Genomic DNA, 24842 nt, shown 5'->3' on the forward strand with positions numbered 1-24842 from the left:
GCACTGAGTTTATTTTTATTAATTCTGTCGTTAGTTTAAATCACTCCTTATGTCCAGTTTTCCACTTGAACTTATTTTAGATAGACTTATCTCACCTGCCAACAGACACAGGTTGTAGCCAGGAAAACTTCAATTAGAGACTAGAAAAAAAAATATTTCACAAGGTGTTCAAACACTGGAACAGGTGTCAAGATAGGTAGAAATGAAATCTTCAGCCTTACAGATATTGAAAACTTCAGTGGATACAACCCTGGTCAGGCCAGTCTACCTTGGAATTTCGCCCTGTTGTGAGCAAAGGAAACAGGATTTTTGCAGAGATTCCTTCTAACCCAAATTATTCTATGATTTACTGCTTTGGTATCCTGAAGTCACTCTATGTGATCTGTTTGAGAAGCTTTGTCCCTTACTGAGTAAGGAATCAGGCTGACATTTGCCTGTATAGCTAAACACTGCTCCTAGATACTAGTTCTTTCATTTAATATATGAATTCATTTTTACAAGCAAACCTAGAGACCTTTTCATATTTTGTCTTCCACAGAACCTATCTGATGAGATCAACGCAATCCAATTGCAGAACTTCTCATTCCCGTGTCTAATATGTAGCACATAGCAGCTTTCTGAACAAAAGATTAACTACTAGACACGTACAATGATGACAGCATCCACTGCAGTTAATTCAAGAACAAGCACATCTGTTACACTATGACAAGCACTTGTCTTTTGTAAGAGTCCTGAGTAAGCACTGCAGGAGTGAATCCATCATTCCCATTGCTGCTTAAGCTGTGACTCCCTCTCTTCCCCTTCCCGTACCTTACAAACTTCTCTACCTGAACATTTTACTAAAAAGGTAAAAAAGCTGAAGCCAGAGAGGCATCTTCTGGATGGCAGAAGATCACCAGCAGTCCTCACAGTGCTCCAGTTGACTGCTGGAGGGCTGTCCCAGAAGCAGGGGGAATATCCTCCCTTGAGAGCAAGAGGAGGCGACCCACAGGACGAGACAGAATAAATAATAGCAAGTTCTTATGTGTGGTCCCAGGTATGGCCAGACAGAGTGCACAGGACTACATCAGCCCAAACAGGCCACTGGCCATTGATCAGTTTTCTACAAATTACTGCTCTGCAACTGCAGGCTTTCTTCCCAGGCATGGAAAGAAAGGTGAATGGCCTCTGCAACATGTTATGGCTCTTCTTTGCACTCATCTATCAAACACTGTGTAGACAAAGTGTTCATGAGAGACCAGAAGCAATTACTTGTAGATGAAACTCTCAATATTGGAGCTCAGTCATTCTGACAGGGCAAAGTAAATGGGAAATTTGTGCTTCTGCTCCCTAATGAGACATCATCTTTGCCTAGTTCATCAGACCAACCTTTTATCATACATTTCTTGCAGTATTTTTTTTTCAGGGAATTTGCCAAAATTTCACATATAACCTAAAATGAATATATGAGGTCAGCAAGGAACTTCCATAAGATATCATCCATGGAGCCAACCAACATGCAGCATTTTCAAAGGTTTTAAAAGCTTCCTCTACATGCAAACCAAGCATATTTAGGAAATATGAGAAGGGAAGTAGAGAGAAAAATAGATACAGAGAAACTTACTTTCCAAGAAAAACAACTTCTTCCTAAGGTTCACTTGAGAGCACACAAGAAAAGCCTATTCTTCTCCACATGGGCAAGAACTAGTGAAAACGAGGGAAACAAAATTAGTAGAGCAGGAATACAGCTGGGAGATTTTTCAGTCTGTTTTCTCTGAAAGAGAGGAAGTAGTCCAACTTCTCTAGTTTGGATAGAAATACCCATATGTTAAGATTTTCATTTAGAGAAATATACTGGGTAAATCCCATTTACTAAAATTATTTCTGTAACATAATCCAGTTATCTTTATAGATCTGTTGTTGATTTTAAGCTTCTTTCAATATTATGTGCTAAACACTCTGAAGTGCTATCTCTTCTAGCAACCACATATTCACAAATGCTAGCAATTCACTAAAAAAAAAACACCAAAGGCAAGGCAACCAAAGAGATAAACTGTGCTTCGAAAGAAGAGTTGTAAAAACATATCAAAATACTTTCCTTCACAAGTGTCATAGAAGATCTTTGATCACTTCTACTTTTCCAAACAAGCTGCAATCTCTTCTCCAACACAGTCCAGAAAGGAGCCATCTCCTGTAGGCCACTGCATTCACATTTGAGCAGCTTTGCTGCATTCTGACTCAGCAGGAAATGACCATCGCACCAGATTTTTCCAGCTTGTGTTAAGCACAATGCAAAAAAACCCACCCCAAACTGCTTTACTAATCTGACATTTGAATAGACTACATTCAAAGTGCCAGCAGCTATCACATGTTCAACCTGTTTCATGCCACATTTCTGCTAACAGTGGATGGGTTTTAACAATGGGCATTTCCCTGTCAACTCCAATCAATGCGAGACTTTGCACCAGAGCTACAGAATGTGACATACTGATCCATGCTCAGTTTATGGTCAGCTGTATAAACTGCTATGAAAAATACCTTCATTCTTTTCACAAAAACTTAGTTTTCAATGGCATAGGTAATGAGGTTGTTCCTCCAATAACTACGCGCGAAAGAGAAACTCTGCAACACATACAGCAAAAAGTTGTGTATTATTGACTGCTTCACAAGACACTAATACAAAACAGAAGCATTTTTATCAGAAGTTATTGTGACAATATTTAGAGTCCTTTCTTGATCTCTCTCAATCCTCTACAATAATGTCACAAAACTTCAAAATACAGAAAATTATAGTTTTTCATATTTGAAGTGGAATTCATGGGTCTCTATTCATTTAGTTCAGAAGTCATGTAATATTAATGTGTCATCTCATACTAAAAAAAAAAACCCAAAACAGTCAAATTATTTTTTTTTACTATTAAGTAAGCAGGGAGATTTTCATCTAACGCAGAGTTCACTTAATTCACAATAGTGACATTGGCTCTTAGGGTACTTTCTACATCCTTTGCATGTGCACATTCAATATTACCAGATCCCATTTCTTTTTAACAGTATAATTTGCAATACTTTTCCATTATTCCACTAACTCACATTATGTGTCAGGTAGTAGTAGAAAATGGTATGAATAAGCATTGAGTGCCTTATTGAAATCCTACTATTCTCAATTACTCACTTTCTAGCTACGGGCTACTACAGCATTGATATGAATCTTAAAACTGACTATGGTGTAGAAAATAATGTTTTATTATTTAGGCTTGTAGGCAAAAGCAAACCCTCTTCCAATATTTCTTAAGAAGAAACTCTCCTTCATATAGAATTCATGAGCTATTTATATAGCAATATGCCGAATGACTTCTTAATGTGACATACGGTTGTGGGCTGCTTTGCAGCTGTTTTAAGAATAAAACTAATAAAGGACAAAGGATCTGAGCTCTTATGAGTTGTCTTCGTTTAAACTGGCTTAATTAGATTACGTTGATAAGTAAAAGGAGGTGGCTCGAAATTTGTATCTAACACGGTAAGTTTTATTTTTGGAAATACACTAGTTAAAGAGAATTAATTCCTTTAAAGTTATTTTTAATTGTTTCACAACCTGCTTGCTTGAGCTGTTTTAGCATTTTCTCTTGTATGGTTTTCTCACTGCCAGTGGGTTTTCCTTTATGACTCTGACACCAATAAATGATCTACTCCAGTAAAAATATATTTCACGATAGAACTCATGACCTTACTATTATTGCAGGGAAAGGTTAGACATTCTCCTTTTTGGTAGCAGGGGTGGGTTTTGGCAGTTTTATCAAATAAGATAGAGTTCTGTTACTCTGCTCTAGTGGTTTTGCCCTTTAGAAGCTCTTCTGAGAATTGAACAGACTTTAGGACATGGATTCTAGAATATGACTTGAAAGATACAAAATTATAAATAAATAAAAAGCTTCCCAGTATTACTTAATACAGGCATAAATATTTAATTATATGACCTACAGATATGTCTAGCATTTTTCTTTATATTAGACATTATTAAAAGCCAATATGGCTTTGTATTAGGTTTCAGAACACATGATGATAGCACTGTAGAATTTTACATCCTTGCTTTGCTAGCTACTGTATGCTTGAATGTAAGTAACTAAAATAAGTCCAGAAATGCAAGCAAATAACTTTTACTTTTTTAATAAAAATTACTTGTGCTGGAAGACATGAAGTGACATACTCAAAAGGTAAGATCCCCAAAATATGACAGAATTCCTTTCTTTGGACATATTTGCTATGTTATATAATTTGGGAGGGAGCAGGTGAGACAAAATTACAGAAAATTAAACTTGATTACATCACCCAGGGAGAAATTCCTCTTCACACATGGGAATCATTTTAATGCATTATAAGTAAGTTCCAATTAACCTTCAAAATAAGACTTAAATAGAAAGTAAGTGTGGCATTAGCTTTGTTCTAATGAAGCTGAAAACAATCTCAGAACAGACTAGAAATGAAGGTGTACTGCTTGCTTTTTCTATTGTCAATAAGAACAATCCATCTAATACAAGTATGTTTAACTCGGTTCATTCTGTTTCGGACATTTTTGAGGATATGAGTATACATAAAGATTTTACTATATTGCCTATTTTATCTCAATAGATTAGTGCAAACAGGAAATAAAAAGGGTAGGGCATTATACAGGGCAGTACTTCTACTGAATTTTATGTATTCTTTACATATATTTGGTAACCAGGTTTTCTCATTTAACTACTGCTCAGATATTTGCATGTTATCCTGTGCAGAAAGGAAACGGTAAAAAACAACTGCAGTTACTTCAGTCACAGAATGTTTGAAAACTGAATGTCAAAATATTCCAAATCCAATACAGATTTCCACTTACAAACAACTTTTCCAGACCTGGTCTTCCAACATCATGTCCTTTTTGAAATGCTGGTAAGCAAAATCCAATCTAGCTGATGTTGCAGAAAGTACTAATATCTTGAAAAGTAAGGGTCTGAAGAAACAACACTTTAACCTGGATGCAGTAAACTGTTCACTTAAAGCACACATCTAAAAATAGTTATTACTGGGATAAAAATTATTTTTATTTTAGCAATATAGCAATAGTTGACATATAATCCCTCCTAACTTGACATTATTGTATCTATTATTATAATAACATCATTATAATCACTAGAGTATCAATGATGTAACTAAGAAAAAATTTTCAAAAAATCTTATTGATGTATTTTAAAAAAAAGGTAAACACAAAACCCTGAGATGCCATAAAAATACAATAGATCTTGCAGTAAAGTTGTATGTCTTCAACTGCCTTCATGAGAAATGAATGATCCCAATGGACAAGTGTCAGTGAGGAGGCATTTACTTTGACAGTCACATATACTGCCCTCTTAGAAAGTATTCGTGAGAAAAAGTCCATTTGGCCTGATTTATACACCATATGCAATGAATAGTCACTGTATGCACACCCATCATTCTAGATGCAGGTACGCGAAATAAAATTGCATGCATTTAAAAAGTGGATGGAAGCAATTAAATTAATTGGTGTCAAATGATACACACAGCTTTTATTCTATTCCTTTAAGGAATACAGGATCATATCAAACAAGAGTAGCTTTAAGTATTACTCTGGAAGCATCTTTGTAGCTACTGGGGTTGATCCAGGACTGTCAGAGCTCCATAAATTGCTACATAACCAATCTCAGAATCACCAGAGTGTTCTGCTGGTGAGACTTGCTTACTGAGATTAATGCTTGTAAAGGACATAAACTTCAGAGGGATTGATATGAATTGTTCTGCTTTTAACATGTTATTTAGCAGTGCAATGTGGTACTTTTTAACCCATTCTCTGAACTCTCAGAGAGAGCTGAAGTGCTACTGGATGGAATACTTCAAGTAAAGGACAGAATCCTTATGGGCTGAGACTCTACATACAGCAATAATATAGAGACTACACTCTGTAAGCAGACACTTCGGTATGACTGCTTTCCCAAGAGAGATCCTCTCCATTGGTAGTCTCAATGTCTCCTTGAGAGTTAGTTTTGGAGAGTTAGCTTTGAAGGGTTAGCCCTCACCAGACCTCAGATTTTGGGTCACATTTTATTCAGTGGACAAAAGAAAAATCACCTCCACTTACTGTGTGTATGTCATTCCTAAAGCACATAGGAATCTGTGAGGATGAGCTGAAATATGATATCCTCTGGGTGTTTCTGAAGGCATCATGGTCACCAGGGTCACCCTGAGACTTGTGGGTAGGGTCTCCTACTTCTGTGAGCACATTCAGGCCTGGAGTGCCCTTCGAATGGCATAAGAGGAGCAGAAAGATGCTGCAATTTATTCACAGCATGTATCAGAATCAGTTAATAATGCTGTGTACCTCCCTCACATGTGTTTCTGATAGAAATATACTGCCACTTACTGCCGTGGCAGCAAATCCAATCAGGTCTAAATCGTATCAATATGAACCTGCAAAAAATCGGAAAATCTGCAGTTAGAAAATGTGTTTCAGCAAGTGCTGCATAATTCTATCTTGGGACAAGGACAACCTGGACTTTATAAATTTCCCACCATCCTAAAGAGTTACACTGACCAAGTCTCACAAACTCAATGAAGGGTATGAAACTGTCTTTGCTTTAAAGAGCAGAGCTACAGCATTTTGATGCCATTTGTAACTAGAATGGTTGAAAGGTTAAACTAAATGAAAACGTTTGAAGTCTGCTAGTTGAGCACATTTAAAATACAAAATGCATGAGAGGAAAGTATGCTTCAGAAATTTTGGAAGTAATCAAGGCATATTCAGAAACAGCTTGTATATTAAACTAATTAGAAAGAAAAAAAAAGCAACTAACACAAAACAGATAGAAAGAACATAAAATGTAATTCTAAAAGTTTAAAAAGCAACACAGTCCACAGGGATTCATTACACTTGCCTATTAACCTGGTTTAGTGTAAATTAGTAACTGAAACCACATATTGGTATATTCTTAACTGGTAATAATTAATAGGGATTTTAGTTTAAATGTTTTGCAACACGTAGTACAAGGCTAGAAAAACTAGAAAATAGAACACTAACAAGTTCTGAATTTCACTTAATGTAATAAAAATTACAACATCAACACAGCAGCTCTTTAGTGAGTATTCTCAAGGATATCAGGTTTTCTATACAAATGAACACTTTGGCTGAGGCTTATGGAATAAAGCAGGAAATTAAAAAGCATTTCTTGCCTTCTACTAACTAAGAAAAGATTTTTTGATAGAACAGAAACATAACCAGGAACATCTTAAAGTACCAGATGTTTTAAATGACAGTTTTCTTCAAAACATTTTAAATAATCAATCTCCTCTGCTCTGCTTTTACTTAAGCAAGTGAATATAAGGCTTCTGAAAGTTCTACTATGTAAGTCTCTTTTCCAAAAAGTAATACTAGAAAGATGCGCAGAAGGCAGGATAGCATCCACTCTGAATCTGACTTTTTCGCAACTCTGCAAACATAGACCACATAATTTAAAGCAAGTTAATGTACCTTTTTCCTCTGGCTTGGCTTCTTGACAGAAAGAACTCCGTGAAATTGATTAAAATCCAATTCTGCTCCAGAGTCAAATGATTACAATATTAGTTGAGAGTTTCTGAGCTCATATTTGTCCTTCTCTGCTTCTAGAGGGCTCTTTCAGAAGGTGCACTCAAAGAAAGTGCATTCTGAGGGGTATTTCCCATTAATTGTGGTGGATATATTTCGCAGCAGTGGGTACATCTACACTTTAAACTGCAGTGCAGTGTTGACATAACTGAGCCAGATCCAACCTAGCTATAATAACATGCAGTTCTGGATGAGCTAAGTTAATCTGTCTTGTAGGAGAATCAGTCAACCTTATGTACCATTTCCCACTCTATCATCCTGTGCTAATACGCTGAGGCTTTTCTATAACCTGTGCCAATATATCTTGCCTATCTGTAAGCCATCACCGTAGAGTGTTGACAGAAGCTACATTTTGAAATGCAATAGGAGATACCTAAAAGACAGTAAAAGTTGTACCTTTCCTTCTCAGTTTCCAGGCTTAGATACGTCTCAGTTTGAACTGGGTATCTCGGAGGATCAGTAACCACAGAAAACGGGGTCTTTCATTTCTATTTACTCAAAATTTTATGCAAATGTAATTATTCACATTATGTCTGTGTTCCTCCATACAGATACCTTTCAAAAATTTTTTATACCCATAAATGTCTTGTGTGTTTGAAGTGACAAGACTTACACTAGAAGGCTTGAGAAACTTGAACTTTCATGATTTTTCTCCTGAGAGACTCCTGTTTCTGAGTGGGCTTCACAGAACACTGCTATATGGACAGATCATAAGACAAAGGTGGACTGAGGGAGAAGCAGCTGCTCCAGCAGTGAATTTTATGTGAAGTAGATTCACTAGACAACCCTAGTATCCATTTTGCCTTATTAATGAAGCACTCCTTTTCCACAGCAAAAGGTGATAGTATATCACTCTGCCAATGCCAAATCTCTAGCTTTCAATGATCCCACTCAACTGCATAAAATAAAAAGCTCTGTACAGCATTTTTAGAGATGTATTTATGGCACAGTACAGCAACAAAATCATTCTCTCCTTTTAGGCCAGAGTCGTGAATTCTTTTGATAAGCAAAATGGCAATACGGCATATTGATAATCCATTCGACAGAGATCCTCTTGTATAAATCAGGAGTGATTCAACCAAATGAGGTGCAACACTTGCAAATATGTCAACAAATCACATTGGTTTGTCTTAAAAGAGCCCTTTGTCTGGGGAAAAAAGTCTTCTTCCTGTTGCTTTCCTTATGGTTGCTTGTAGCTCTAAAGAAGTGTTGAGAAAAACTTTACTTGAGGGATTTGTTCATTAAATCTTGTCACTGACTTTACCTTGGAAAATGACAGCAGGAAATAAATCTTGGATATAAACATTTTCTTAGGATGCACATGCAGGCCTTTCAGGCAGAATTCTTATTTATTTGGGTAACAGGGAGAAATTTGGTAGGATTAAGCACTAGTAGAATACTGTATGCTTTTCTTCATTGTTGTTTCATAGATCAGAAACTTTTTTGATGTTTCTAAAATTTGTTACTGCCTCATTTATTCAATTTCTTAATTTGTAATCCCTGCTAAGGCAAAAGTCATACTGGATTGACTAGAAAAGTGACACAAACAGCCATTAATTTCTCCTTGGCTCTGTTACTAAAAAAAAATTACTATTTTTTTTAATTGCCGTATTATTAAATCTTGGAAACAACTGTGCTTCATAATATATAACTTCAACTAGGGAACATCATCAGTAAACAACTATGACAGCATCTAGTCATTCATAAAAACTGCAGGACACTGTTCCCTTCCCCGAAAAGATAAAGTTCTTTTAATACACTGGGTTGTGCAGAAAGGTGCAGACAAGATCTCAAGGACACTGTTTATGAATACATGAATTGTGGCAGCCCCATTGGCAGGATATCAAGTCTGAAGGACTTACTGATCAAACATTATGTGAATGAAGTATTTGATACACTCACATAGACTTGGTATCATATCCGAATGAGACACTGCAGACTCAGATGTGTCTCATATTCTGTGAACGCACCAGGTGGAACCATTGGCTTGTAACACCAGTGGTTCTGAAAGAACTTGAGATCCCACTCACCATCAACAGCAATCCTTACCTCACATGGCAAGATTTTAACCTAGCTACTCAGAGAAACAAAGTAGAGTGCTACACATTATAATTCTCTTTAAAGACTGTAAAAGGCATCTTACAGCAACACCTTAATAACCACATCATTAAGCACTAGACCTAAATGGAAAAAAAAAGGACCTTCTAAGTAAATGCTCACTATCTTTTCTAAGCACTCTGAAGTAAATCTTACTCTTGCTTATATTTGTGCAAAGCCACTTAGCTCAGTTCCATTGAGTTACTGATGTGGCTTGAGTGTAACTGAGCACAGAATGCAATTTACAAGATTGCTATCTGAGAGTCTTGGGATCCTTACAGAAGAGAGCTGTGAATTAGAGAAAAGACTTCAGCAGTATGATGAGTTTTATGTAGGGAGTGGATAGAGAGAGCTAAGTGTGAGTGAAGAAAATTCAGGAAAAAGCTTTCCAAATTGGCACGTTAAGGAAATACAGCAGAAAGCACGTATGGGGGGAGAAGGTCTGAATGGCATAAAACCAAGTTTGAGCTGATACACAAGATGAATTTGTGGGGAATTTCAAAGATACAGTATTACACACTTTAGGAAGATGGCCAAAAAAGGTACAGGGGGTTTAGATAAGGGGAAGGGAAGCCATAGAAGAGTCAAGTCAGCTAAGGAAGTGTAGGTTACAAGGTATATGTTACATTTTACAGGAGTCAAAGTAAGAAAGTATTAAGGCACAGACAGAGGTGGGAGGTGAGGAAAATTTTGAGTGTTATACAAGAATAGATCATGGGAAATTTTGGTAGCAAGCTGAATATGAAAAGCAACGGAGATATGACATATGGCTTCTGTTGCCCACCACACTGATGAGAATGAATGTGATAAATAGTAACAGAATGACAGAGCAGGAAAGTATGTAGGAACAACATGTAATTTTGACACTGGAAATACCCATAAAATAGCTACATTGAAATAGCAGAGTTCAGGAGAAAACTGTTTTATTTTGTTGTACAACATTTACTTCCTGAGTTGTAAGACCACCAACATGACAAATGGTTTGGTTCATCTAACACAAAATTCTATTAAGGGTACGAGGGGGTGTCACAGCAGATCCTTTAGTGTTTTTAAAAAACAGTATTTTCTCAGACAACAAGCAAACCAAGAAGCACAACTCCTGGCCTGTGGTAGAGCTGACAGATGTGCATAATTTCGAGTAACATGCCTTTATTCTATATGTCCAGCAATACTGCTGTAGAGCTGAATGAGAGAGATTATTTGTGGTTCCAGGCTCATACAATCAGCTTAGCATCATAAAGAACACAACAAGATGAGGTCTGCAAATTGGAAAGTTCAGTCTGGGCACTGTTTTGTTTTTTTTTTCAAGTGGATACATAATCCTCATTGTTTGTCATTGATCCTGTCTTAGTCAACAATTGAGACAACATTTCAATCTCAGGTCCCTGAAGTTCAGAGATTTATAGCCTTCTGATCAGAAAGACACACTGCATGGAATCTTTTCAAGTACAAGATTATTTAACACGGTCAAAATAACCCCTCTTGGGAATGTGAAACTAACTTTTATGCTTTGCTTAGAAATATTTTGGTTTGGTTTTGCTTTTTTCTTTTTTTGGTACCTGCATGACTCAAATCCATTTTTAAAAAAGAAAACAACATTTAATCCTCGCCTGTGAAGACATGGGTAGGTGGAGCAAATGAAGATAAAAATGTAAGATTTAAGAAAGGACCACAAAATCATATTATACTAATCTTACTTCCTGTGCAGTGAAGTTCATGGAACATACTCCACTAATTCCTGCACTCAAGTGATAGAATCACAGAACAATTTACACTGGAAGGAAACTCTGGAAGTCATCTGGTTCAAACCTCACTTCCTGAAAAGTCTAGAAAACGATACTGCAACACTGTGTAACAACAATTTAGTAAAGTTCAATGGGAGATCTAGGAAATGGGGGGGTGATAGTCCATTCCATGCACTGACAAGCACCAAGGCATATGTGACCAAAAATCTGTTCAGTATTCATAATGGAGGTACATTCCTTGCAATGACATGGTGGACAAGGGATGCAAGCTATCCAGTCTTCACCTTAAATTCTGGTTTCTTTTTAGGTAGGCAACCACGTGCTGCTGCTGGATGTGTTTTTCTGTTGTCTTTAGGCAACAGCAAACAATCTATTCTTCCTGTCCCACCTCTGTGAGTCATCAGGATTTACTCACTGACCTGTCTCCTGAAGTGGGTGTCCTTTGAAGCTGCACGTAGCTGTGTGCTGTTATCTAGATGACCTTCTAATTTGGGCACCATCAACAGCCATTCTTATTACTTTGGTGCTTCTACACCTATTCAATCCCAATTCACACCAATCAAGGTTTCCATTGCAATTCTCAACAGAAGTAAAGACAGGTCTGAAGGGCCTTGTCCATTTTAGTTTTGAATGTCTCCAGTGATGGTGGAGGGTTCACAAACCCTCTGGGCAGTGACTTGCAGTGAAGAACGCACTCATACCCCCGTTAGCTCTTTCACCATTCAGGGGGCAGATCCAAGACAACCTCTCATACCAAGCACATTGCTACCCCACATACAAAGCAAACACAAGATGATAAGGAAAGTTTTCAAAGCCACACAAGGAACAGTAAATTTGAGAAGTTTGACAGGCATTGACATCTACCTGTGGTCAGTACAGATCACAGAGTTGCTCTAGAGAAACAAAGCCAGCTGAATACCCACTTGGTTTCCATAATCCCCAACTAAAGAATACGTGCTTGGAAATGTTGGGTACTGCTATATGATTTACTAAATCCTCCCTCAGACTGTTTGGCAGATGACATTTTGCCTCTTACCTAGATGGAACTGCCAGTTGTGTCATAGCTTGGGGTCTAGTCATCCCTGAGGGTGGCAACCTCCTCTCTACCTCTAAAATGAGGCTGGCCTTTAAGGGAGAGCCCTCAGTTTTAGCAGAGGCACTTAGTGCAATTTCCATATGTGTGTCTTCATCTTTAGGATTCTATTCATTACACATTCTCGGCACTGTGAATGAACACCAAAAGAAACATACAAACAAAATTCACTGTTGAGTACTTTTGTTTGAATCACACATGAACTGCAATATCAAATAAAGATAAAATTTATGTGTACATATTTGAACGCAAATGATCACATTTTCAGGTATTTTTCTTAATAAATTACTTTTTTGATTGTTCTGATTTTCAAAAGCAGGTCTAACATACAGTCCATTTTCCAGGGACTGTGCGTTGTTGAAGGATAAAGTGTGTTGCTTCACACTTTATCCTTCCATACTTCTAAATCAGTTACTATATATTGGGAAAAATGCAAGATAATTGCAATTTTCACATTGAAAATGAGCACTACTATATCTTCATAAAAGAAAGCATAACAGGTAAAATATTTTTGCTGGTGACTGTTGTTTAACTGGAATAAAACACTGCATTTTTGAAAATGCAGAAGAAGTGAAAATGTTCAAGGCCAGTTTGGATGGGGCTTTGAGCAACCTGGTACAGTGGAGGGTGTCCCTGCCCTTGGCAGGAGGGTTGAAACTAGATGACCTCTGTGGTCCCTGCCAACCCAAACCATTGTGTGATTCCATGAAAAGTAGCTCAATATATTTCTTTGAACATTACATTAATAAAGCAATGATTTAACCTGCAGGTGGCATCTGTAGAATAATGTCTAGCTGGATAATTTTATCTACTATTTGAAGAAAATTCATCAGTCGTAGTTATGCTCTACAATCAGTACTTGAAAGGGAGTGACACACATACAAACACAGACATTCCCTGCCTGTAAGCCCACTTCACCAGAGGACACAAGATGTCTCTATTGAAAAGCTGATTCAAGACTGAAGAAAAGAAAGGTTTAACAGAATTACCAGGGAGTTACTTAAATAAAAGAGAAGCTTCGTTGAAACAATTTAAAGCTGGGACACAATGCCATTATCACAATGCCGTGTATTAATTATTATGTTTGCTCTTTCCGGCCTGTCACAATGATGAACAATAATGATTGCACAGTGTGAGACATTCACCAGTTAGTTAATTCACCCAGTCTAGGCAAGGGATCAAAGATGTTTCTATACTGTCTGTTCCTTAACAACAGCCCTTTTTGGTTCCAAATGTAATGAAAAGAAATCCTAGAATTGGAGTGACTCGTGCACATCTTGGCTGTCAGAGCCTAAAAGCCAGATCCGGGAACACAATCGCCATAACTCTTAACTTCAATCTTTCCAGGGCAGCTGGCACTGTGGAGAGGCAGAGAGCGATCTATGACTTCAGTTGCCTTCCTCTCAGCCCTCCAGTGGACCATCTCTAGTGTGTTAGTGTCAGTGCCATTCTTTGCTTGTGTGAAAGAAATGTAGGGGGAAAAAAAACCAACCCAAGTTTCATGGACATCTGGAGTTGTACACGGGAAGTGAGCTTTGTCAAGTGTCCTTGCTGGAACCAGTGGGTTTAGCTGAACAGAGCCCCAATATTTGCCCATTTCCTATCAACACAATTCCCCGTGGTTTCCCCATTATCACTTTGCTCATCAGTGAATGTATGATGCTTGCTGTTTGCTGCCTGGCACACTGCATTTCTTTTTGCAGATGGGTGAATAACCATTCATATCTCTGACTAGAGTCTTTCTTTTGCTAGAGATATGCAACTGGATTTGTGTGAGGCAGCTGCTCAGTATTTGTGTGCCAGTTAGAGTGGCCTAGTATGTCATGGTGGACAAATGACGTCAGTTCTGGAGCAGGCTTCACAGGAACTGTGCCACGGCTTAGTGCTATGAATGCTGATGAAATTGCTTTCCCAAGATCTGTTTCTTCTCTCAGAACAATATGATCTTGCAATATATGGGTTCAGTTTGATTTTTTTTTTGTGTAAGTCTTTCAGGCTTTGCCCATTGTCTGAGTGCTCCGCACTCCTTCACTGTATTCTCTAGAAAATTTGATATAAACATTTCAGTGTGTACTGGTAGTGCAAAATTAGGTATTTTAACAGACATACTGTCAGGGTAGAAATTCATTCTCATCCACATGTCAGTCCAGAAATCCCACCCATAATTCATATTTCTTCCTGAAAGACCCTTAGCTTTCATATTCCCTACCATAAAAAAGCCCAAACCAAAACAAACAAAAACCCCCACAAAACCCAGCAAACCACTTCAATCCATTGTGACTCAAAACTGACGCCAAATAATATTAATCTCCTTCTCTGGAATTTTCTGACATACCCTACTTGTTGCACTTCTATCTGTTTAGACACTATATTGTGCACAGGAAAGTTCATATTATTGTGTCTTGTCCATGAAAGGTATCGCTAACGTTTGAACAACAAATAATGAATCAAATCCATCAGCTATGTTCATTACTGTAACACACACATAAACATTTGGATTTTAATTTTATGCATATACAAACATAAAAGCAAATGTTCACTGAAGTTGCCCTTTGTCAACCCTCCAAACATCCCCAAACAAATGCAACTCTTTCAAACATGATCAAAGAAGCTCTGGGCCAGCAGTAACAGGGTGATATGAACCTGACTTTTCAATACAAACAGCTGTGTGCTGATCACTGTGTATTTTTTATTTCCCAGGAGTTATTATTTCTCATAGCATTATTTCTTGCTTCTTTTTGCTGTTTATCTCTGCTTTGGCTAACACTGCTGATGTGTGAGCAGCAAATTAAAATTTATAGGACAACTCTTTGGAAGACCTTTAAAAAAAATTAAAATCTGTGTTGCAATGAGGTTGGCTTTCTTCACTCACGCAGGATCAAAAGTGAAATAAAGGGGTGAAAAAACTAAGGATAGAGACATAATACTGCTATTGAAAGGGGTGCAAAGTGGTACAGCATAAAGGAGGAGGCATCGACTATGCAACAGGATTGTTTATTACAAGTTACTATTTTACAGTCAGTGGACAGATACTTCTTTTTTGGACATGAATTATGTCCACAGTTGCACTTTACTGATCATACTGTGTGAAATTGTTTGTCTTCCTAGAGCAACAGGCAAACAAAAGGTGACAGGGTTGAACTTTTTGTACAGTAATTTACAGCACTGTATGCAGGAAATTTCCACACATGTATCTGTGATGTCAATTTATACCCTTGGTCTGGCTGGTAAATATAAATATACATGTACATATATTTGCATAATTTTAAACATTCTAGCTCTCTTGAGAAGGTAGCGTGTAAAAATGTGTGTCTGCACATGTATGTGGACTAGAACTACAGAGAATTTACTCTCTCAAGAGACCTACAGGATTCTGAATACACACATATGCACTATATGAGCTATCTATATAAATGAGTGAGGGAAGCATGATATTAATATTATTAAAACTGAAAGTTAATTAAAAAACTGACAGAACTGACATTTCATGAATAATTCTACTTTACTGAAACAGAAAAATAGGCAGATGACTTAATTTTCAACACAGCATGAAGTTCAGAAGGCTGTTCAATTTGTTCATAGCCATATCTGAATATCAAAACTGCATTTATACAAGAACCATGCCAGAAAGTTTCTTGCTATGTGTAATTGTGATATGCTTCCCTCCCCCCAGTCCCAAAGTCAATGAGAATTCATATTTTAATAAATTTAGGTCAATATTCGCTACCAAACCCTTACATTTACACCAGTGAACACACTGAAAACTATCCTCAAACCCTAAAACCCACACTTCAGCAAGAAGCAGATGTTTTGGCCAAGTTACAATATATTCATAAAAACAATTTTCTTAATGCAAATGCTGCCAGATCCATTACCACAGCACACTACTGTAGGACAAACTATCTTGGGAGATATACCAGGGAAAGGTAGGGAGGCACAACTGCACTTAATGTTTCTCTATTTCAGGCTTATGAAATGCTTTAACTTGCCTGTTAGATGGCATGGCAGTCATGTAAGAAAGTTTAATTTATTCTTCAGAAACAGATGACACAAAATTTACCGGAAACTTGGTTCCTTTGGGATTTTTGTGGGATTCATCAATATGCAATATTATTACATCATTTTTACATCACCTGCACACCATAAATTTTCAGCTCTGACTTGCTCTTTCCAACTCTTGCAAGAACTGTTTCTCTATTTTCCCATCCAAGAAAGCATCCTTCTTCGGATCCCTACCTGAGCACATGTACAAGTCTCTACATGCTTAAGTTTCACTGAAAGTAGATGTATGTTTAAGTGTGATCCTATTGTCTTAAGACGATATTTTATATTCTAGAATATGGCAAAATACAACATATAAAACAGAAGTGTGATGCTTGAGAAAGTATTTTGGTGAGCTTCCAGGGACTTACCTGCCAGCTGCCAAGCTGGCTTATAGTTTTAGGCTCAATTTATTCATCCATCCATCACCAAAAGGTCTGAATGACTGATAACAAAAACAGATGAATCATCGATGGTATGCTCTCTGTTCTCTCTTTGTCCTGTGGGAGACATGGTATTTGACAATTAAGTTTAATATTTCAGGCTAAGAAAAACTTACATTATAAACAGGGCAGTTTTATCTTACTGGATAGATACTCGCACCTAATTTTTAAAAGATAGAGTGGGTTAGAAATGAAATTTTTCATTGTTAGCTGATCTTTAAATGAGCAGGTACTCATGCCTATCATTCGGAGTGTAAAATACCCCCTAATGGCCAATGAAGAATAACATAAGCTATACAGACAGAAGGTGCTCTCCTTTTTGGTCTTTTCACATAGATCTGACTAGTAAGATCATATTTCATTTCCATAAACAAGTGTTATTCAAAGTGTCAGCTTTGAGCTTAATAGCACAAACATCAAGGACTTAATCTCAGAGACGTATTGGAAGGAAAAGACAACTTCTGGTCTGCCATGGAGATGTCAGAGAAGAAAGGAGAAATACATTTGAATCTTAAAAAATGCAGAGAACACTTCCAGTTATCAACTTTTCTCAAGTGATACAAATAAAATGAGGAATTAAGAAAATTCAAAAAGCATTTCTCTTTAATATTTAAGCACTTTCTAGCTGCACTGTTACCATATCAGATCGCTATAGACAAAGCTATGACCATTCACATAAGCTGGATACCTAACTCACACTGTGAATGAAGCATGTAGATCAAAAATTCACAGCCTTTTCTCCACTAATACCTGCTAAAAGGGATTATCCAATAGGTATGTTTTAAATGAGAGGCTGAGAAGTAGGCTAATAAATTTTTTCACCTTTGGACTTGAAGGAAATATAAAATAACTTCTGATAAATTATATAGATTACACAAAAATTTGGCAGAAAATTAAATATCTAAGAAGACAGGATTATTTAGCAAACTGGGCTCATTCAAACAAAATGCACCTGAATACAACCAGATACAGAGATTCAAATTATCAAACCAGTCCCTGAGAATGGAGAACAATTTAATGGAAAACAAATAAACTGAAAAAATACAAAATCATAGAATAGAATAGTTTGGGTTGAAAGGTACCTTTAAAAGTCATCTAGTCCAACCCCCTTGAAATGTAGAAGGGACATGTAAAAGTCACAGAGGACAAATCACGGCAACATGGATGTAGCAACATGGGATAGTTGAGGAGGGAAACATAGCTGGGTTCTACCTCTAGATACCATTACCTTTTATGCTGCAGTGAAAGTCAAACTAAGATATTTTGTACAGTTCTGATGTTCACATTCTATAAAGGACATTGAACGACTGGACAGTTTCTCACAGAACAGTGAGATCAGTCACAAAAAAAATATTCAGGAGCTGAATAAAACTCCTTCATGTGAAGGCTTTAAAGAGCTCAATCTGTTTAGTTTGCCAGAGAATGAGAGGCAACTTGATTACAGGAATAAAGCACCAGGTACAAAAGCGCTCTTTGATTTAGTGGACACAGTAAAATGTCTGTAATACGCTGAAAACAAATCCAAGAGCATTACAAAACATCAGCATTCCAATGAAAATATGTATTACAATACAGTTTTAGTCATACAACAGCACATCATTTTCTGCCACAGGAAGCGTCATTGAGTGTGCAGTATAGTCGGTTATTTAGTGAATGCTTTGTTTTACTCTCATTGTTTAATTTGTGGTCCTGCAATTCATTCATTGTACTATGTGAACCTAGCACCAAACACTTCATTGTTCACTTTTTTTTACTTTCATTTAGTTGTCACTTTAACAGCTCACAAGTATAACTCAATGAACTACAAAAGATCCAGGAAGATAAAAGCCCTCATTACACACACGTTATACAACAGCCCACATGGTGATTCAAATACTACCCAAAATTTCTGCTTAAGGTGTTTACAAAACTCTAGCTAAATAAACTACATGTTTGCAATAGCCGTAGATGCACTGGTAAGCCTTAACAAGCTTTTTTTCAAGAGTTACTTGGAGGAATTGTTTGAAGAGTGAAAAGCCAGTATCAGCTTGAGTTTTGAGTAGGTTTGTTTTCAACAGAGAATACTACTATGGAAATACTCCAGGTCCCCCATCACATATTGGGAGACAAATGGCTTCTGCAGGGTACCTCCTCAGTGCTCAAGCCATACTTTCACATAAAGCTGTGCCACAGCAGAAGCTTCAAGGTCAGATGCTTTTTCAAGCAGACTCTCATCACTGCTTGTGAGTCACCAAGGGGGGAATATTTTCTTTCCGTTCACAAGAGAACATCTCTTGCCTGAGTACATCCATCCGAAATGTGAGTTTCCTTTCTTTGTCATGAATTGCCTGCCAAGATGAGTTCCCCTGCCTGGAACACCACCTGCCCTGAAACTATTATGAAAAGGTTTGGGTTTCTAGACCAACACACTTTGCCACAAATATTGCCAATGAAGCCTTGAAGGCTTACAAAAGGGGGTCTAAAAGAAGCCTTCAGCACCTCACTGGGCCATCCACTATGAGGAACTGATGCACACAGTCTAATATCTACAGACTTTCCTGTCTGGGTCTCTGCTAGCCTGTCCCTTTCCCTTCTCAACTTGACTCCTCCTACCAGTCCCAGGTAACTCTCCCACCATGGCCCTTGACTCCAGGGCTACATCTCCATCATGGACCACACTTCAAACCCCATCTTGTTCCTCACTGCAGCTCTATATACCTTCAGGTTTTCTCAAATCCAGATTGTCACACCCCTTTCTTTCTAGCAGGCTGCCATTTCTGCAAATAACTTGGGCAATTCCTAATTAAGATAGGAAAGCCGAGAGATAAAACAGTCTATTCCATTTCTTTCCCCAGTTTCTGAATATGGCAACACCAGTTGTAGTAATCTTTATAGATGCCACTTTCAAAATGTGATACATATCTACAAAACACCTGTGAACCTGAGTCTTTCAGGGAACTACAGCTTTGTAACACTTTGGTTAAATTTCCTGGAAATGGCAAGAAGTATCAGACAGAACCTAAATGAATTTGAAGTCTGCTTAACACTTCAGAGATATAACATCTCAGGTTTTCACACTACCTGGACTAAACTTTAACTGCTGCTGTGTTATTTGAACTTTTACTGAATGTTTATGTTCACCCATCTACAGTGGAAAAGATAAAATAGGAAAAGGAAAGGTATGCTGAATTATGGCATTGATTATGCCTAAAATCCTGCTACATCGTCTCTGCAGGAAAAACAAGCTGAATGAAACACAGAGGATTGGATTTTAAAAATTTTAGAGCTGTAGTAGGTTAAAAGCTGCACATATTGCACTTCATCTGTCTTTGCAAATGAATTTGAAACCTAAGGTACATTTTGAAGAGGCTCGAGTTCTTTGCATCTTACCACAGCACTCTCACATTTGCAAATGTTTTCTTTATACTAGAAAGTCACAATTGTCGTGTGTTATACACTGTGACACACAAAGTCCATACTATATTACTGTCAGAACAACAGTTTATATTAGATAGGTAATGCTTCAGCACACAATGTATGCAAAGGCCACAGGAGAATTTCCTGAGCTTTGCTCTCCAAGGATCCCTAATTCTCCTTAGCAACCTGTCTGGAAGGACTGAAATCACAACCTCTAGGCAGCGGTCCCTGTATATTTGAAATAGTTGCTGGCTACAGCAAGCACACGTACATCTCCAGAAAAAAAAACATTTAACAGCGAGTCATCACACCCAGGATATAGACAAACATGTTAAACTCAGACTGAGGACAGCAAGAGGGGACTGGCAAACAGACCCCTGCAGTGGCCTTATATCAGTGCACAGAGTCCACAGCTTTAGAAAATGCTTTCATGAGAATTTCAGAACAGGCTTCTTATAAACCCAGTGTGGACTGAAGAACATCAGAAAGGTGTGACATAACTGAGAGATCTTAGCCTGAGAGACTAAGATCTAATTGTTAGAACAGTTTAGACCATCAGAAACCCTTATGCATGTCAGGCTCTATTATAGGATGTATTATCTGTACTGAATTATTGTGTTCTTTCCTGATACTGTCTCAGCTGCTACATTGTTTTTACCTCTGATAAACTTCATCTAGTGGAGTTTGCAATTGTTCCACAAAGAACAATTTCAGGACTGAAATGCCACTTGTTAGCGTAACTATATATATTTTACTTATCCCTTTTGCCTTTAAGGCAAGATCGTACTGAGTTTTGATATTTCTCATTCTCTGCATGCAGCTAAGGGAGTAGAAGTGTCCGGGTCTTTATTATACACAGCTGACCTTTTATTTCCTGCTAGGTGCATTCAATTTCAGATAGCCCAGAGTATGGTCTTGAAATGCTATTTTCCATCATGCTAAACTCATCTGAGGTCTCCATTTTTACACATCTAACAAACTCAAGAGTTTTCTTTCCAGTGTTGCATGGAAAAACAGAGGTCATTCAGAAGGTTATGACTTTTTCAACAGAACAACTGTTGTGACACTTTGGAAAACAGCAAAGGATAAGCACTTATAAACACTGGGCAAACCACTGCAATGAACATACCTGAGAAATTCCACCCTTTTTTTTTTTTTGTTGTTGCTGTTTTTAAAAAACTACATCTGAATTCCACTGCATCTACCACTACATTACTAGTTTAAATTTTATATTGAGAAATGTTTCAACTTTATTAAGCCTCATTTAAAACTTGATTTCATTTATACATCCTCTGCAAGAGAAGCCTGTCTCCATTTTCTATGCTACTTGTATTCATGATTGCTGAAGATTGCTGTATCTTCTCCTTCCACTATTTTCACATCATTTACTTAAATGGTATTGGTAGCTCTACTTAACATTTCACTTATATGCTTCTCAAACTTCTTCCAGTCAACGCATAGCCTTTGAGTTCTGATGCCCTGATACTACCTTATACATAGAGTTTAAGATCTCTAATAATCTGATATTTAGATTACATATTACCTAAAATGTCAGTTCTTGTCCACCACTCAATAACTATGATAGCCACTCTCCTCATCTCACATACTATTTCCCTTTTCCCCCTTGTTCACATTCAAGAAGATTCCCATCTAGAATATGCTGCTGACTGCATACAAGTCACAGCACAATTTTGCCTTGCCTCGCTATCTAGTTTATTTCCTAAATCACTCAGCAACGAACCATAATGATTGCTCCTCAGGACCTCATCATGCAGGGTCAGCCGTTCTGTTATCACTGGGAAGTTCCTCTGAATTTTAAACTTCTGATGAAATGCGTGGCTATTCTTACAGCCAACTACTATTCGGATGTTATTGATTGCAGCCACCACAAGCATTGCTCAGGCAGGTGACCTGCTAATGACCTTCCCATCCACTCTCTGATATTAGTAGGTGAGGGCTGCTAATTCTTGCCTAACCTTGGCTGCACGAGATAAGCAAATGTTTATCACCTCTACCATCTTAGACTCTGACTCTGAAAGCTACACTCATTTTACCTAAAACCCTTCGGAACACTTACTCCTAGAAACAAGCAGTGATTTTTCTTGTTTATGTATAATACCAATCCTTTATATTTTTTTTTCCAAGTGGCGCATTTTAAAACTATTATCCTATTTATCATTACTTCATAAAGCTGAAGAAATGAAACTTTGCAACCCCAACATTTCCAGGTGGTCATTTTTTTTATATATATACCACCACCACCAAAACTATTATTATTATTATTATCATCATCATCAAGGGATAACCTTAAGGGACGAGGAGAAGCGCTGTCCCCGGTGCAGAGGGCGAGCCGAGCCCACTGGTTGCCGCCCGGGGCGCGGAGCCCGCCCGTGCCGTCCCCTCCCGCCGCCGCCGCCCCGGCCAGCGGGGGGTACCCGGGGGAGCCGCACCACCGCCGCGGCCAACTCGAAGGGGCCGCCCGGGGCGTACCTGCGGCTCCCCTCCCGCAACCCCTCCCCGCTGTCCATCGTTGCCACAGACGCGAGCAGAGGAAGGACGGACGGACGGACGGACGGACGCCTCCCCCTCTCCCCCGCAGCCGCCGCCCGGCCCGCGGGAGAGGACCCCCTCTCCCGCCGGCGCAGGGTCCCCGAGCCTCGCCGCCGGGCATCCTCTCGCCCCGTACCTGTCGCGGTGTCCTCGGGAGAGGGATCCGCGTCCCCCCGCAGCCCCGGCGCGGCAGCGGGCGCCGGGCTTTGTTACTACTCGGAAGAGCCTCGGCTCAGCGCCGTCGCTATAGAAACTGGCTGCGCCTCGAACAGACACCGGCGAGTGGCGGGAGGGAGGCGGGAGCCGGGCGGAGGTGTGGGGTGAGGAGAGAGCCGTTCATTCAGGAATATCTTGGCCTTTTCCTCCTCCTTCGCCTCTGCCTGCAGCCAGCCCCCGGCACCGCCCAGCCCGGCCCGAGGGTGGGAAGGCGGCTCGCCGCCCTCACCTTGACCCGCATCCCTAGGCTAGGATATGGCCCCTTGGCTCAGAGCACCCCCGCCCCATCCTTGCCACCTCCTCAGGGAGACTTGCCCGCAAAACGCACACAGAGGTACACTCACACTCCGAGAGCGGACCTCAGGGCAGCGAGGACCCAGGGAGCACCCATACCGTGAAATGCCCGGAGTTGACCTGCACTCCCGCTCCTGCCCCTCCCTGCCTTTGCAGCCCGTTTGATCTCAGAGCATCACCACAAAACCCCGACAAAGCCGGGACCAAACTTTTTTAACAACAGCTTTTCATTTTGTGGAAGTGGTTTAGCTCCACATCCTCAGGTGAGGAACTGCTTTTGTGCGGGAACTTGCTGCTGGAACCCCTTTGGACGGCAGCTCGTGGTCGCTGAAGATCCAAGGATTCAGTAGGGTTCTGGAATTCTGTAGAGTATTTAGTATGATGCAGCAGACCCTAAGGGTTGAGGAGGTGTAGGGCCCACTGCCCTGGGCGCTGTGCAGGCAGCAAACAGGAAGGGAAACACGGGCTATGGGAAGGAAGAGGAGGGAAAGGCTGAGAATTGATCAGGGTAAAGTGGCCAGGTGGGTGTGAGTTATCATTGTGTTCTGCCAATTTTTAGATTTAGGGTCTTCCTTCTGTTATTTTGAGTCTAGGGAGTAGCATGTTTTCCTACAGCAACAGCCTACAGCGTGTCATGGATGCCCATCTTCACATCCTTCTCCCTGCTTGGCACGACTGACAAAAGCTGAGGCAGTCCCTCCTTTCTTCCTCTTTTCCTCCTCCACTGGAGGTCCAGTCGTATCAATTTGTTGAATCTATTCTCTTCTAATTTCTCTGCCTGAAACATTCTTATTCTCTCTCTCAGTAGTAGTAAAGTTGATAAAACATCCTTCAAAGTGCAAGATGGATCTCCCCTTTTCTCTTTCCCTGGTTTGTATTGATTAAACTGGACTTTTTAAGTTTACCAGACAGAAGAAGCCCAACATGCAAGGAACAACTCAGAGGCTGCATTATCCATCTCAGCTACTGCTAAGCTACAGGGGATGACTATTAAGTATCAGCACTGCAAGTCACTGTGAGTTGATGAATCTGCGCCAAGAGCTGCTGGCACGCTGCAGAAAATACTCTTTAGGAAGAGTTTGCCAAAGACAAGAAAGACCCCCACTAGAGCTCTTCACAAAACAACGTGGCTTACAGCAGAGCTGCTGGCAGACCTTAACACAGCCAAATGACAATGATGGCACAAATGAGGGAGACAGAAGGTTGGGTACAAAAGACAGGGGGTCACCACATATCTATCTGTCTATCTAATTGCATGCTAAATATTAATTGTAGAATTAAAAAAAAAGGTAAATCCAGTCAGAGCATAGCAGAGCTTATTTTTTTTTGTTTGTTTTACCTTATAGTGAATTTGCTTGCTCTGA

The 24842-nt window shown here is 39.1% G+C and overlaps 1 long non-coding RNA gene across 1 annotated transcript; it reads right to left on the bottom strand.

Annotated features, from left to right (window-relative positions):
* Positions 1–1603: 1603 nt before the first annotated feature.
* Positions 1604–23220, bottom strand: LOC108640611. The gene is made up of 3 exons (XR_001921306.3): positions 23105–23220; positions 16951–17079; positions 1604–1683 (listed from the first exon to the last, which is right to left on the bottom strand). It is a non-coding gene; the product is annotated as an uncharacterized LOC108640611 (long non-coding RNA).
* Positions 23221–24842: the final 1622 nt, after the last annotated feature.

The sequence above is a fragment of the Manacus vitellinus genome, unplaced genomic scaffold (assembly GCF_001715985.3).
Source record: "Manacus vitellinus isolate BGI_N305 unplaced genomic scaffold, ASM171598v3 scaffold_39_pilon, whole genome shotgun sequence".
Classification (NCBI taxonomy): domain Eukaryota; kingdom Metazoa; phylum Chordata; class Aves; order Passeriformes; family Pipridae; genus Manacus; species Manacus vitellinus.